The sequence below is a fragment of the Anneissia japonica genome, unplaced genomic scaffold (assembly GCF_011630105.1).
Source record: "Anneissia japonica isolate Jap-2015-1 unplaced genomic scaffold, ASM1163010v1 scaffold287829_len2072220_cov186, whole genome shotgun sequence".
Classification (NCBI taxonomy): Eukaryota; Metazoa; Echinodermata; class Crinoidea; order Comatulida; family Comatulidae; genus Anneissia; species Anneissia japonica.
Window position 1 is genome coordinate 1,796,872 of NW_022716075.1, and position 14,121 is coordinate 1,810,992.

The following is a 14,121-nucleotide window of genomic DNA, read 5'->3' on the forward strand; positions in this document are numbered from 1 at the left end:
ATATATATCAGTAGAAAAACTATCTTGAATGTACGAATGAAGAAAAAACACACCTGTGTGATACTAATTACCATACATCCTTCCCAAACAACTAAGCATTGATTGGAACAGCTCTCTCATCACTTTGCTCAATACAAAGAAACTAGGCCGTTTACTCCCGTTGCCTGGCGGTAGTCTACACGTATGCATTTAGGTATGGTCGCGTAGTCGCGTTGTTTCGAAGAAGCGCAGGTAAAGTTTTCATCACGCGCTCTGTGCTGCTAAGGTAACTGAATTTGTTTTGGTTACGTAGAAGGAGAGAGAAGTTTGAATATCTCAGAAAAGCATGGGGAAGGCACATTTTGCAAAGATATTCATCAGCGCCTTTTTTTGTCATCGATGGTAATAGATTCAAAATGTGTAAGCTGGTAAAGTTAGGTCGATCAAAAAGTGCAGCAATATTTGTAGTTTGCTGGGCAGTCATTCTATCACAGCAGATTCAATCCAGTTCAACGGATATTGGAACATCAATAAACGGTATGGTAGGGGATAAACAATCTCAGTACATGCAAAATAACTCCTATTTTGTGTGATGATTTGTTTCCTTCTTTTCCATCGTTTGTTTTTTAACTCCTGTTTCAGTCTCCAGTCTGATTGAACCTAGGCCTAGGCCTACCTAGAATAAGCTTTATTAACGCTCTCTCTACACTATTTTATGTGACTAATAAATATTTGTGTGTAGTAAAATAATATGGCTTCATAATGCTCATATGCCTATTTATGGGCAATCACGTAAATTAACGTGTCCCATAAAATGTGATGGACAGAACTTAAGAAAAGGCCTAGGCCTAGCCTAACTAATTTAAGTATTATCCATTCCCCTATATAATAAGACATAGGATTTATGTTAAATATAAGTTTGTGTTAGGCCTATATTTTAAATGTATACAACTATAGTAGTTCACCACTATGGTTTTATTTAAAATTTATTATTTACAAAGCAAAATCTGATAAAATTGATTTGTAGGCCTACATGTTGCTTATTATTAAGAAAAAACTCGAAAAGTTATAAACACGTTGGTCTTCATACAATACTGGCAACCCTTCCAACGTCAAGTTGGTAATTCTTTCCAGTCTTGCAGACGAATAACACCAACACAATTCTCTAAGCCTACTCTCTCTCCTCTGCAACTCAGTTGTGAAGACAGGGTATAAATAATACACAATTTCGTTCACGATTTCACGATAAGTTAAAAGCTTTCCTCTTATTAGGCCTTTCTTATTTTTACATAATAGCTCCTGTACAGATCGACAATTCGGGGGATGATAATGGAATATACAGAAGTAAAAGCAATGTAGTGCCTAACAGTCTCGGAAAACGCAAACATGATTCACATGACGAAAAACTTAGGACACGATGTAGATCCCATAGTGATAAACACAATGGAGGTAAAGGGATGCAGGTACGCAGTGGAACTCAAATCAGAGGTAAAAGCAATCCACATGACAAAATAAGTAAACGCAGTGAAACCCAAATTAGTGGCAAACGCAGTGATGATGACGCGGTTATGAAAGACTTCGAAACGCACCTTGGTGGTAAACGTGATAAGGGCTTAGTTGACGAAATTAATAAACGATTTAAAACGCATAATGTTCGTAAACGTGGTTTGAGTGACATGATTAAAAGTCGCATCGGGATGCACACAGGTAAAAATCATGACGCAATTCCGAAGTCAGGTTTTCCAGAAAAAGGGATTCAAGACAATAGTCACTTGATAGAAACTCCATCAGTGGAATCAGACTATAGTAATAAGCTCGACAATATTCTTAAAAATATTGAGGTAAACGATAAAATTAACAATAAACCTGAAATTGATGGTGAAGTGAAAGAGCAGACCCATATTCCAGATGATGATATTATAGATGTATTAGCAGATAGAGAGGAACTTGAATATCAGAGGGAAATGGATGATATTGTAAAGAAGCAGATGGTTTTAGAAGAATTACCTCTCAAGTCTAATCAAATTCGGCAAAAGTTTATAGCAAATACCAATTACGGTGACACAAGCAAGAATAAAATAAAAATTGAGAATAAAGTACCTGAAGAGACAAATCTTGCTGACGATGACATCATAGATGAATTAGCAGATAGAGAGGAGCGTGAATATCAAAGCAAAATGGATGATATTGTGAAGAAGCAGATGGTTTCAAAGGAAGAAGTACCATTGAAGTCTGACCAAAATAGAGCCAAATTCAGAACAAATACCGAAGAAGGTAACACACGCAAGAATAAAATAAAAATTGAGGGCAAACTAAATGAAGTGAGACAAAATTCTGATGATGATATTATAGATGAATTAGCAGATAGAGAGGAGCGTGAATATCAAAGCAAAATGGATGATATTGTGAAGAAGCAGATGGTTTCAAAGGAAAAAGTACCTTTGAAGTCTGACAAAAATAGAGCCAAATTCAGAACAAATACCGAAGAAGGTAACACACGTAAGAATAAAATAATAATTGAGGGCAGACTAAATGAAGTGAGACAGAATTCTGATGATGATATTATAGATGAATTAGCAGATAGAGAGGAGCGTGAATATCAAAGCAAAATGGATGATATTGTAAAGAAGCAGATAGTTTCAAAAGAAAAAGTACCTTTGAAGTCTCAACCAACTTCGGAAAATATCAAAACAATTACTAGAAAGGTTAACGCACACCCGAATAAAATAAAAATAAAAATGTCTAGCAAAATAAATGAAGAGAACCATATATCTGATGATGATATCATTGATGAATTAGCAGACCGAGAGGGACATAAAGCGGATGATATTGTAAATAAACAGATGGTTTCAAAAGAAAAAGAACATTTGGAGTCTGACCAAACTTCGGAAAAAATCAGAGCGAAAACAGGCGGACGTAACACATATGAGAGTGAAATAAAAACAATAATATCAGATTTGATAGATGACCAAAATAACTTCAAAGATAACCTGGAAAAAAACAAAATAACAGCCGAAAAACTGAAGCACGAACTATTTGAGATTCAAAACAGACAACGTGACGTTGAAGAGCAGATGGGGTCAGCGATTGCTGAAAACGACGATACTAAGCGGGCGCTGTTGGATTTGTCAATTGAAAACCAATTTGTCAAAAGCAAAGTTGCCGATCTCACAAGAGGGACAGTGACAAAAGAAACCGTAGATAAAGCTATGAAACAGGGCATCGATCGAGCTGTAGACACGATGAAAAATGATACGAATGTGATTATAAGTGAACTTGTGGAAGCTCTCGAAGACAAGCAGAAAGAGAAATATGAGGGCAGCATGACAAAAGCGACTAAAGGTTTAACAAAAAAACAGTCGTCCAGAAACCACCGTTTGAAACCACCACCGATACATAAACATATAGGCCTACATGCATCAACTGTCGGTCATGAACGGCATAAGGTCAATCTGAACCACCGTAATATAATCAGCATAAACAGCGTGACAGGCAGGAGTGAAAAACCGCGGAGAGACAGATCCAGACACAGACAACAGCCACAGCATCACTTCAGGCATAATATTGAAATCGATAAGCTAAAGCATGCAAAGAGACACAGAAGTGCTTTTAGATCTCAGAGTCACGTAGATAGCAATGGACAAAGGTTACGTCATCGTGCGATACTAAATGACCATCCAGTAGACAAATACGAATACGACTTACTTCCACCGGACGTCAGTATCCCATTCAAAGTTGCAGACAATCCGATTGGCATAAATGTTGGTGAAAGAGTTGTTGTTGATAGAAAAACGTATAACGAATGGATTAAAGACATTTTGCAAGAACTTGACGAGGGTTATAGAAAACCTAACGGTTTTAAGAAGAATAGAATCAGTATGTCAGAACGTGTCGGTCGACAAAAACCAGTTCGTCCGTCACAACGAGCAGGCAGTGATAACCCACGGCATACATTGAACCACAAACAGAATGTCGAAAATAAGCATTGGGTGAACAGTTTCATTGAAAGCATTTCTCAAGATAATGAGTCTCGTTCAGCAGATGATCAAAATGATTTCCTTGCAATGACAGAGGCTCTGAGACCTGGCTATTATATTGACGACGGAAGTATCCCAAAGAGCCATTCTAGTTTCAATACTAAAATGCGTAGTCGTGTGAAGGGTTATTATCGTTGGCTTAAACCTGCATTGAATCTTGTTTCTGGTAAAGAAAAAAACGACGATGCTGTCATATCTGATCAACATTACCAAGGCTCAACCATTAGTAACAGGTATCATATTGACAATTTAGAAAATAATTGGTTAGATAGTGTATTTCAAAGAGGACACGTTAATAGAAATGATAGTACCGATATAGATATTGCAAGATTAGCCAACGCCATAGGCTTAAGAGATGAGTATTTGCGTCAGACTAAAGACAGCAGTGAACATAATGGTGTGTTTTTGGATAATTTAGGAGATGTCATTCAAACAGAAGAGGATATAACAGAAAACCCCGCCAAAGAATTTCCAGACAGAGAAAATATGAAACCTACATCGAAGGTTATTAGCACCTCTGAGCCAACGCAAGCATTAAGGGTCGATACAGATACTAAGGGAGTCCATCAGAATGGCCGTATTGTACAGAATGGTGTTAATCGTAATTGGTTTGATAGTACGATGGACGTTGTTCATTCACACCATCGGCTACACATAATCGACAAAGAAGATACTGATTTTTTAGATACGTTAGAACACGTGATGTTGCCAGAAGTTGCACAAAACACCAAATATACATCAACAGTACAGTCAATTACTAATGTTCCCATTGTTGGTACAACCACCATCAGTACCTTCGAAACGCCAACGGTACCTAACATCGACTGGATTGAGACAACATTAGACATAATTCCTGTTGACATAATGGTTATGATTGCAAATTCTTTAATTGAGTATATCTTACAGGATAGAAGTCCTTTGAATAACCAACATTGGGATTGGGAAAAAGAACGTATCAGTCGACTTGTGAGTATACTTTCTTCGATGTTCAACTCTAGGTTTGCGTCACTCAACAACATTACTAAAATGGTGCCGGATAGTAACGACCAAATTGCAAAACGTTTGCTCAGTTATATTGAAGAAGCCATTAGATTATCTAAAAGTAGTCCTGCCAACATCTCCAGAGCAATGGAAGACCTCCTTGGACGCATTGATGATATTCTAGGTGAAGAAACTGTCACAGTTAGGGCACATAAGGTTACTGAGGAACAGTCGTTCATTGAGGCAAATGCTTCGCCATCTCAGCATATGCTAAATTATGTAATATGGTTGAATAGCCTTATTGATTCCATCAAAGACAATACAAACAAGTACGAAAACAATTCTAATGCAAATATTTTTAAAAACCTAACGCTCAAAACATTATCTAAGCTAATTAACTTAATCAAAGATGTCTTTTATTCTTCTACACCCTCAACGACAATCTCAAAATCAAAGACATCTACTTCAAGAGAATTTGGATCACAAACTGAGGACCAAACTGCAACTGCTTCACCAGGGGTGTCCACCACTAACCAATGGTTTGAGCATATAGCAACTGCTATTTCAAATCAAAACATACCAACTATTAAAGACCATATCTTTAAACAATTTCAGCAGATATTTCAAAATACAAAGACGTCAAGTATAATTGCTCAAAATGTAGAAGACGAAGCTCTCTTGAACGACGTGTTAGGAGTTGTTGCCCCATATTCTACTAGTGTAGCCAATGTAGATTATGCCGAACAGACACAATCTTCACTTTTAAGCACACAGAAGCCTACAGAAAAGTCAAAGTACATGCATTGGGCTGATCAGTTTGTCGAATCTTTACCTAAAAATAATATAACAAATGTGCTTCGTGAAAAAGCTTTGGAAACACTATTCAAGTTACGGGATTTACTTGAAAGTATCAGCAATAAAACGCTGATTTCATATTTTGACCAATATACATCAAAACCTCTCTTTGATGAGCCTACTTCTGAGAACACTGTTAAAGAGGATAAACTCAAGTCAACAGCTCTTGAACCAATCACAGTTCAGACCGATACTGGCACTCGGTTAAATCTTAAAATTGTCAAAAATGAAGCCCTTTTAAATGATATGATAGGAGTAGTTGCCCCATATACTACTGAATTGTACCAAAGTGAACCGGTAAATGAAGTGAGACAGACACACGCGTCACCAGTAAGCACACAGAGCCCTACAGAAGAATCAATCTACAGGCATTGGGCTGATCAGTTTGTGGAATCTTTGCCTAAAAATATTATGGAAAATGATAAAAAATATGTGTATCATAATGGCACTTTGGAAACACTATCCAAGTTAAAGGATTTACTTAAGAGCAGCAACAATAAATCACTGATTTCTTTTATTGATCAGTATACAATAAATGCTATTTTGAATAAGGTTATTTCTGAAAACGCCGCCGAAGAATATGAACCCAAGCGGACAGTAACTGAACCAATTACAAATGTGCTTCGTGAAAAAGCTTTGGAAACACTATTCAAGTTACGGGATTTACTTAAAAGTACCAGCAATAAAACGCTGATTTCATATTTTGACCAATATACATCAAAACCTCTCTTTGATGAGCCTACTTCTGAAAACACTGTTAAAGAGGATAAACTCAAGTCAACAGCTCTTGAACCAATCACAGTTCAGACCGATACTGGCACTCGGTTAAATCTTAAAATTGTCAAAAATGAAGCCCTTTTAAATGATATGATAGGAGTAGTTGCCCCATATACTACTGAATTGTACCAAAGTGAACCGGTAAATGAAGTGAGACAGACACACGCGTCACCAGTAAGCACACAGAGCCCTACAGAAGAATCAATCTACAGGCATTGGGCTGATCAGTTTGTGGAATCTTCGCCTAAAACTATTATGGAAAATGATAAAAAATATGTGTATCATAATGGCACTTTGGAAACACTATCCAAGTTAAAGGATTTACTTAAGAGCAGCAACAATAAATCACTGATTTCTTTTATTGATCAGTATACAATAAATCCTATTTTGAATAAGGTTATTTCTGAAAACGCCGCCGAAGAATATGAACTCAAGCGGACACTAACTGAATCAATTACAACAACAGATCCTAAAAAGTTCGAAAATAAGGATCTTATAAATCAGGTAACAGGAGTTGTTGCTCCATACAATACTGGAAAATACCAAAATGCTGTATCCAATGACGTTTATGTCAAACAAACAAAGTTGTCACTTGCAAGTAAACAGAAACCTACAAAAGGATCAAAGTACTTGCATTGGGCTAATCAATTTGTTGGTTCTTTGCCTAAATATTATAAGAAATATGGCCATCATGATGACACTTTGGAAACACTATCGAGAATAAAAGACTTACTTGAAAGCACAAGCAATGAGTTACTAGGTTCTTCCATTGATAAATATACATTAGAACCTCTTTTGGATGAGGCTACGTCTGAAAACACCGTAGACGAGGATGAACTCAAACTCGTATCAACAACTGAACCAATGACAACCAAACTCTGGCTCAACCATGCACTTCAGATTGTTCAACACGAAAAGAAGCCTCTCAAATTTACAAATGAAGATCTACATTCCTTTAATATATTAGATATAGATCAAACACAACCATATTCGCCCTCTTCCGAAAATGAGCATCTGCTAGATGAGCTGAAGACCCTAGGTTATACAACCAAAGCAGAGACTGTAGAACCCACACTGGCATTGCCTGGTGGTACGATAGAAAATGATGATAAGATTCCAAATCTTCATATCATTGACCATGTCAAAGAAGTGATTGGAGCACCATACACTACTGGAAAATACCAAAATGAAGCTATATTCAATGGAAATTATGCCAAGCAAACAAAGTCGTCACTTGGAAGTACACAAAAACCTACAGAAGAATCAAAGTACTTGCATTGGGCTAACCAATTTGTTAGTTCTTTGCCTAAAAACTATGTGGAAAATGATAAGAAATATGGGCGTCAAGATGATACTTTGGAAGCACTTTTGAAAATAAAAGACTTACTTGAAAGCACAAGCAATGAGTTACTGGTTTCTTCTATTGATAAATATACATTAGAACCACTCTTGGATGAGGCTACGTCTGAAAACACCGTAGACGAGGATAAACTCCAACAGATAACAACAACTCAACCAATGAAAACCAAACTCTGGCTCAACCATGCTCTTCATGTTGAACACGAAGGGAAACCTCTCAAGTTTACGAATGAAGATCTACATTCCTTGAATATATTAGATATAGATCAAACACAACCTTATTCGTCCTCTTCCGAAAATGAGCAATTGCTAAATGAGCTGAAGGAGCTAGACTATACAACCAAAGCGCAGACTGTAGAAACCACGCTAGTATTGCCTGGCGGTACGATGGAAAATAATGATGATGAGATTCAAAGTTTTGATATCATAGACCACGTCAAGGAAATTGCTAATGCGCAGTCTAAGAAAACGGCCAGTAAAGAACAAAAAGAGAAAAATAAGTACGTTGTTGAAAATATATCGAAGCTGTTGGGTGTAGAACATGAAACAATCGCTGGCATGATCAGTACTTCTGTTGATAAGAACATTCAGATTACTCCTAAAACGCAAATACATGTCTATGATTATGGTAATACAACAAAAGTACACGAAACCCGTCTTTACGACGAGAAAAATCTTGATACATCTGTAGATAGCTTGACCACAGACTACATCTCCCCTGTAGCTGAAGCCGTTACTTTTCAAGCACCGGAGGATCTCACCGCCACTACTCGACTCGTCGATGATGATGTCCTAAAAGTAGGCCATGCACAAGATGGTATTTTGCCTACTACGGCAGTATCAACGCCACCCGCGGATTTGGAGAGGTACACACAACTCTTTCAATCGGTATCAAATACGTTGACTACAAATGCGGATGATAGAGCCAATATGGCTGACAGCGTAGTTGACGACTTCGTAGAAATGGATAACAGATTGTCGGATTTGCTGAATGCTGTAACAACACATGGTACAGATTCAGTTGTAAATCCAACCACTGCTAAGTTCAGTTCAACTTTGGTACAACCTGCACTAATTCTATCGCCGACGACAAATCCAACAACTACTACCAGTTCGATCAGGAATACAATGGACAAGGTGGATGTAAGTATCCATAGCAAAGTGAAACAAGATATAGCAGAAGATATAACGAATATTGAACCGATACACGTGACGTCACATACAGTTACGTATGTAACTAACTCGGATCGTCCGGTACAGCAATATAAAAGTTCGACAGTAGATGCAAGTTCTGATAAAATATCCAATTTAGGTAATCAAGGCAGGGATGATTTTCTGGAAACTTCTTCTCTTGCTAGTGCTGTGATGACGAAAGTCGCAACACCCAAGCAAAAAGTTGGCAAACCTTTCGACATTACGTCACACTTTGAGAATCCATCCCGTAATAGTGAACTGATTATCATAAATAACGAAGATAACGGTGTGCATTTACAATCGCAGACTGTCTTTAAATCACTGGCAGATAATAGAGAAACGCAAACATCTCTTCACAACCGACGACCTGTGAACGCACGTTTACATAACACTCATAATGGTGTTAGGCTTCCCGGCAAAGGTTCCTTTGGATCTAGAATACGAGACTACAAAGATGGATTCTATGATGGTTTCCGTATGGCCCTTGCGTCAATTATTGGGTTTAAGAAGCAGTTGCAAAATCAGCACAATATTAAAAATCAAATGACTAGAAAGATCGAATCAGTAACACAATTTCAGAGGCAGCCCGAAAATCTGAATGACGTGGAACCAGTAAATAACGTTTTCATAAAGAATACTATTGTTGCTGCCCCCGATGATGTCAAGAATAAAGAAAAGCAAAAACATACCAACATTGATACCAAAGAAGATAATTCCATAGAGGATACTCAAAAGGACCCACCATTCACTGACTGGGGACGATGGTCACCATGTACAGTATCGTGCGGACGTGGTCACATGACACGTCATCGCGCGTGCCGTGTACGAGGACTTTGTCGTCACGGGAAAACAACTGAGAGCAAAGCCTGCACTAAACAACCGACATGTCAAGGTAGATATATTTTTGTATTTTGTATTTTTGTATTACCCTATTTTAATTACTGTATTCGAATAACCTTTTTGATGTCATATTATATGAATGATACTTTCATTACCTCATTCTATTCAGTTTTCTCTTGGGAAGCATGGACACCGTGGAGCGCATGCTCAGTAACCTGTGGCTTGGGATTGGTCAATCGTAGACGTTCTTGTCTTAACAGCAGCGGTGTAGACCAAAGAACATGCGATGGTCCAGATGCTGACAGTCGTGAATGTTTCCATGCAGCGTGCGAAAACAGTGAGTTTCATTTTCCTCAATCTGTATCTGAGTCTTTAGACAGATATAAATTTCACTTTTTTTTCTGATAATCTTATCCTTTATTATAATAATAGTAATAATAAAGTACTACAGGAACGTTTGAATACTTTGCAAACTACTGTATTGTAATATAGACATGTAATCAAATGACAATTGGTCGATGATAAAAAAAATGCCACTATATTGCTTTATTCTTGCAGGAACATATACACGATTTAAGGGATTTTTAGTTGCAGCCCCGTTTATTACGTTGGTGATGTTAGCTCTTGGGATAATTGTGACAAAAGAGTGCAACAAAAGAAAGTAAGAGGAAGTTGATGTTCATGGTTTTGTTCGTTCAACTATTGTAAATTTCCCTAAAAGCACCAAAGTGCTTACCAAATTCGTAAGACTTTAGTGTTGAAATGGTACCACGTAGTGTATATAGGCCTATCTGACTATATTAACCATGAGAAATGGGTTACATTTTATTTAATAACAATTCGAAGGAAGTCTGAACGAATCGTCACTAAATATGATGCGTTGCGCAGCTGCGCGCGCGTCGTGGTGTTGCGTTCTCCATACAATCGCGTCGGACGGCGACCGTCCGGCGCAGTGATTGCCCGGCTTAAAAGCTATCGACTTAATTTTAAGATCTACCTTGTCTTCCATGTTATGAGTAATTTGTCAACTGTTTTTAAAAATGTTTATTAGAATTAGAGTTTGTAATACTTTTGCTCGTTACTTAGGCCTATTCTTATTTGACAATCTCTAATTTTCCTCCACTCTTCTGTTTTGATTTCTTTTCCCTTTTGTGTTGTTTTTCTATTGTATCACTTCCTGTTTGCTTTTCTTTTAACCATTATTCATCCTTTTTTGTTGTTCTGGAGAGCGCATTATACAAGTGCACAACCATTGACCATTGACCATACTTTTTTACAGAAACGTAATGCACAAAAATACAAATCTTCAAAATCGTTCAACAGCAAAACAACAAGAAACTCATGGCACTCGTGGATATTTTACAAATTCATTTTCTGATGGCGATCACGAACCAAAATGTAGAGAATCCGTAAAGAAATCAAGAAGGAAAGAAAGATTCACAGACAATGAGAATTTGAAGTCGTCCAGAATTCTAAAACAAACTACATCACTTTCAGAAACGCGTGATTCTTATTTCAACAAAGCTGAAAGAAATAGGAGTAACAAACAAGGCGTCAAACGTGAATCTAAGATGGGGCAAAATATTGTCAAATTTCAAAAGTATGTACCCACGACACGACACCCTACCACGTATGTACACAAGAATTACCTTCTTGGAGACGTAATGCGAAATGAACAAGGCATTGCCACTGAAAATATTTTGTATCCCGATGTCAAAATGCCACCTTCAAGTCAAAAAACAAGCAAGAGTATCACAACGATGTTCGAAAACGATCCCTTTAGGAATAGGACGTCAGAGCCACGCGTTTACACCATGCCGAAAAACCCATCGAGGAAGTCAGCTCAAATTCCACATCGTGATTTTATGGAATCAGGCAGCTTGATCCAGCATATGCCACCGAGAAGTCAGGATCACATGACACCATCATTAAAGGAACACACTAACTCAATTACTTCACATATATCAGTACCAAATAAACATTCACATACCAATATTTGTAGTTTACCACCTGAAACCGCTGTAGATCTAGATAGGCATACATTAAATTCGTCAACGCAATCATCCCAGAAATTTCCAGAAGGATCGGACAATCGATTTTTGCCACTTGGCACAAAAGATCAGTTATTACAGGCCTGTGATCAAACAGCATACGTATTTAATCCAAATTCTTATATATCACCCTTCGATGTCGATACACCACATTTAACACCGTCTTCGAATGTAAAAACCAGTCAAATTAGAGCAACGATATACGCAAACGACCAGAGAGAACCACGTGTTTATGCTCTGCCGAAAGACGCCTTCAGGAACTCAGATACCACTAGAACATCAGATAATAATTATACAAGATCCGACAAGTTTATCCAGCATATGCCAACGAGGCAAAAGGATTACTTCGACGTCAATAAACCACATATACCGTCCTCAAGTTTAAAAACCAGCCAGAGAGGAGCAACGACGTACACAAGTGATCAGACAGAACCACGTGGTTATCTTATGCAGAAATACGCCTCAAGGAAGGCAGATGCCTGTCAAATATATCATCATGATTTGAGAAGACCAGAGAGCATCATTCAGCACATGCCGCCAACCACAGATTATTGCTTGGCACGATCATCACATGAAAAAAGTAAGCCAATTGATTCTCCAATAACTTCCGATAGTTGTCGTTTACCACCTAAAACAGCAAAGGACCAAACGTCTCAGGCATTCAATGAACAGATTCTAAACGAAATTTATCCATCAGTTTCGTCAACAAATATTGATATATTACATCCAGTAGATGCCTCAAGACGCACATCTACAATGTACACTCCTGTTAGCAGTACAATATCCCACAATTCTGGTAAGAAATCACTTCATCCAATGGGGTCCCAACACACAACGGATCAACAGTCATCTCACATAAAAATTGTCGATAATAGTCTTCAAGTATCGTCAGCGTTCAGGAGGTCATCTGAAGCTCCAATATCCAATCATGCTTTTAGAAAGTCAGATACGTTGATTCCGCGTATGTCACCAGCGACATCGGGATGCTTGACACACAGATCTTACGAACAACCTAACTCAACAATATCAGTTTCAAATAAATATTTACATGTTAATGATCGCCGTTTAATACCTGAAACCGCTGTAGATACACGAAATATCTCTACGCATAGAATGTCTCAGAAGTCTTCCTTTGAAGATTCGAGACACAAGTCTGCAATCCATAGAGATTCTATCAGCAATCCTATACATCACGATTCTAGTAGATCATCTCATCCAATGATGCCAATAGCGGCATCGGATCAACCATCATCATCTGAACAAAATGATGGAAAGAATTTGCAAATATCGACAGCAAAGCAAAACTTTCCAAAAACATCTACGCCAAAGTATGTTATGCACAAGCGCACCACTGAGCTGACACCTAGATGTTCCATACCGAAAGCAGTAGCATTACCATCTGATAAAACACATTCGTTCAAGCCGCAGGAAGATGAGATAAAAAGGAATAGAAGCACGCCTTGCTTAACAAACAAACTGAGTTCAGAATCTCATCAAGATTTGTATAACCCACAATCGAACGTGTCTTTGACGACACAGACCCGCCATAAGTTTTGCGACACGGCATCAAATGTAGTTCCTGTGACTCCACAGTGTCATACTATAATGTGTGACCGTATTCAATCTGATGTTACGTTTTTATCCACTGAAAGAAATCATGTGCATAAATACTTTGATTCTATTTCTGATTTATCTAATGATGATGATGTAAGTAGTGAGAGCGATGGTTATTTCTCAGTTCCTAGTTCTTGTCAAAATGTATCCCAAACAATTGAATAAATCCATCATATGTGATATACATTATAATCTTTTGATTTGTTCTAATTGTTTTCTTAAATACCAACAACTGTATCAAGTAAAACATATATAAGTTTTGATGAAAAAAGGTCGGTTCGATTGAAGTGGTTTTTATAAGATGCTGCATACTGTAGTTAAATCCGATTTCGCATTAATTTTTTTAAGGAATTAAGAAAAGATATTACCTTCACCATCAATCACTAGCTTACATGCAGCACAACGCAATATTCACAGCTAAACATGCTGAATGG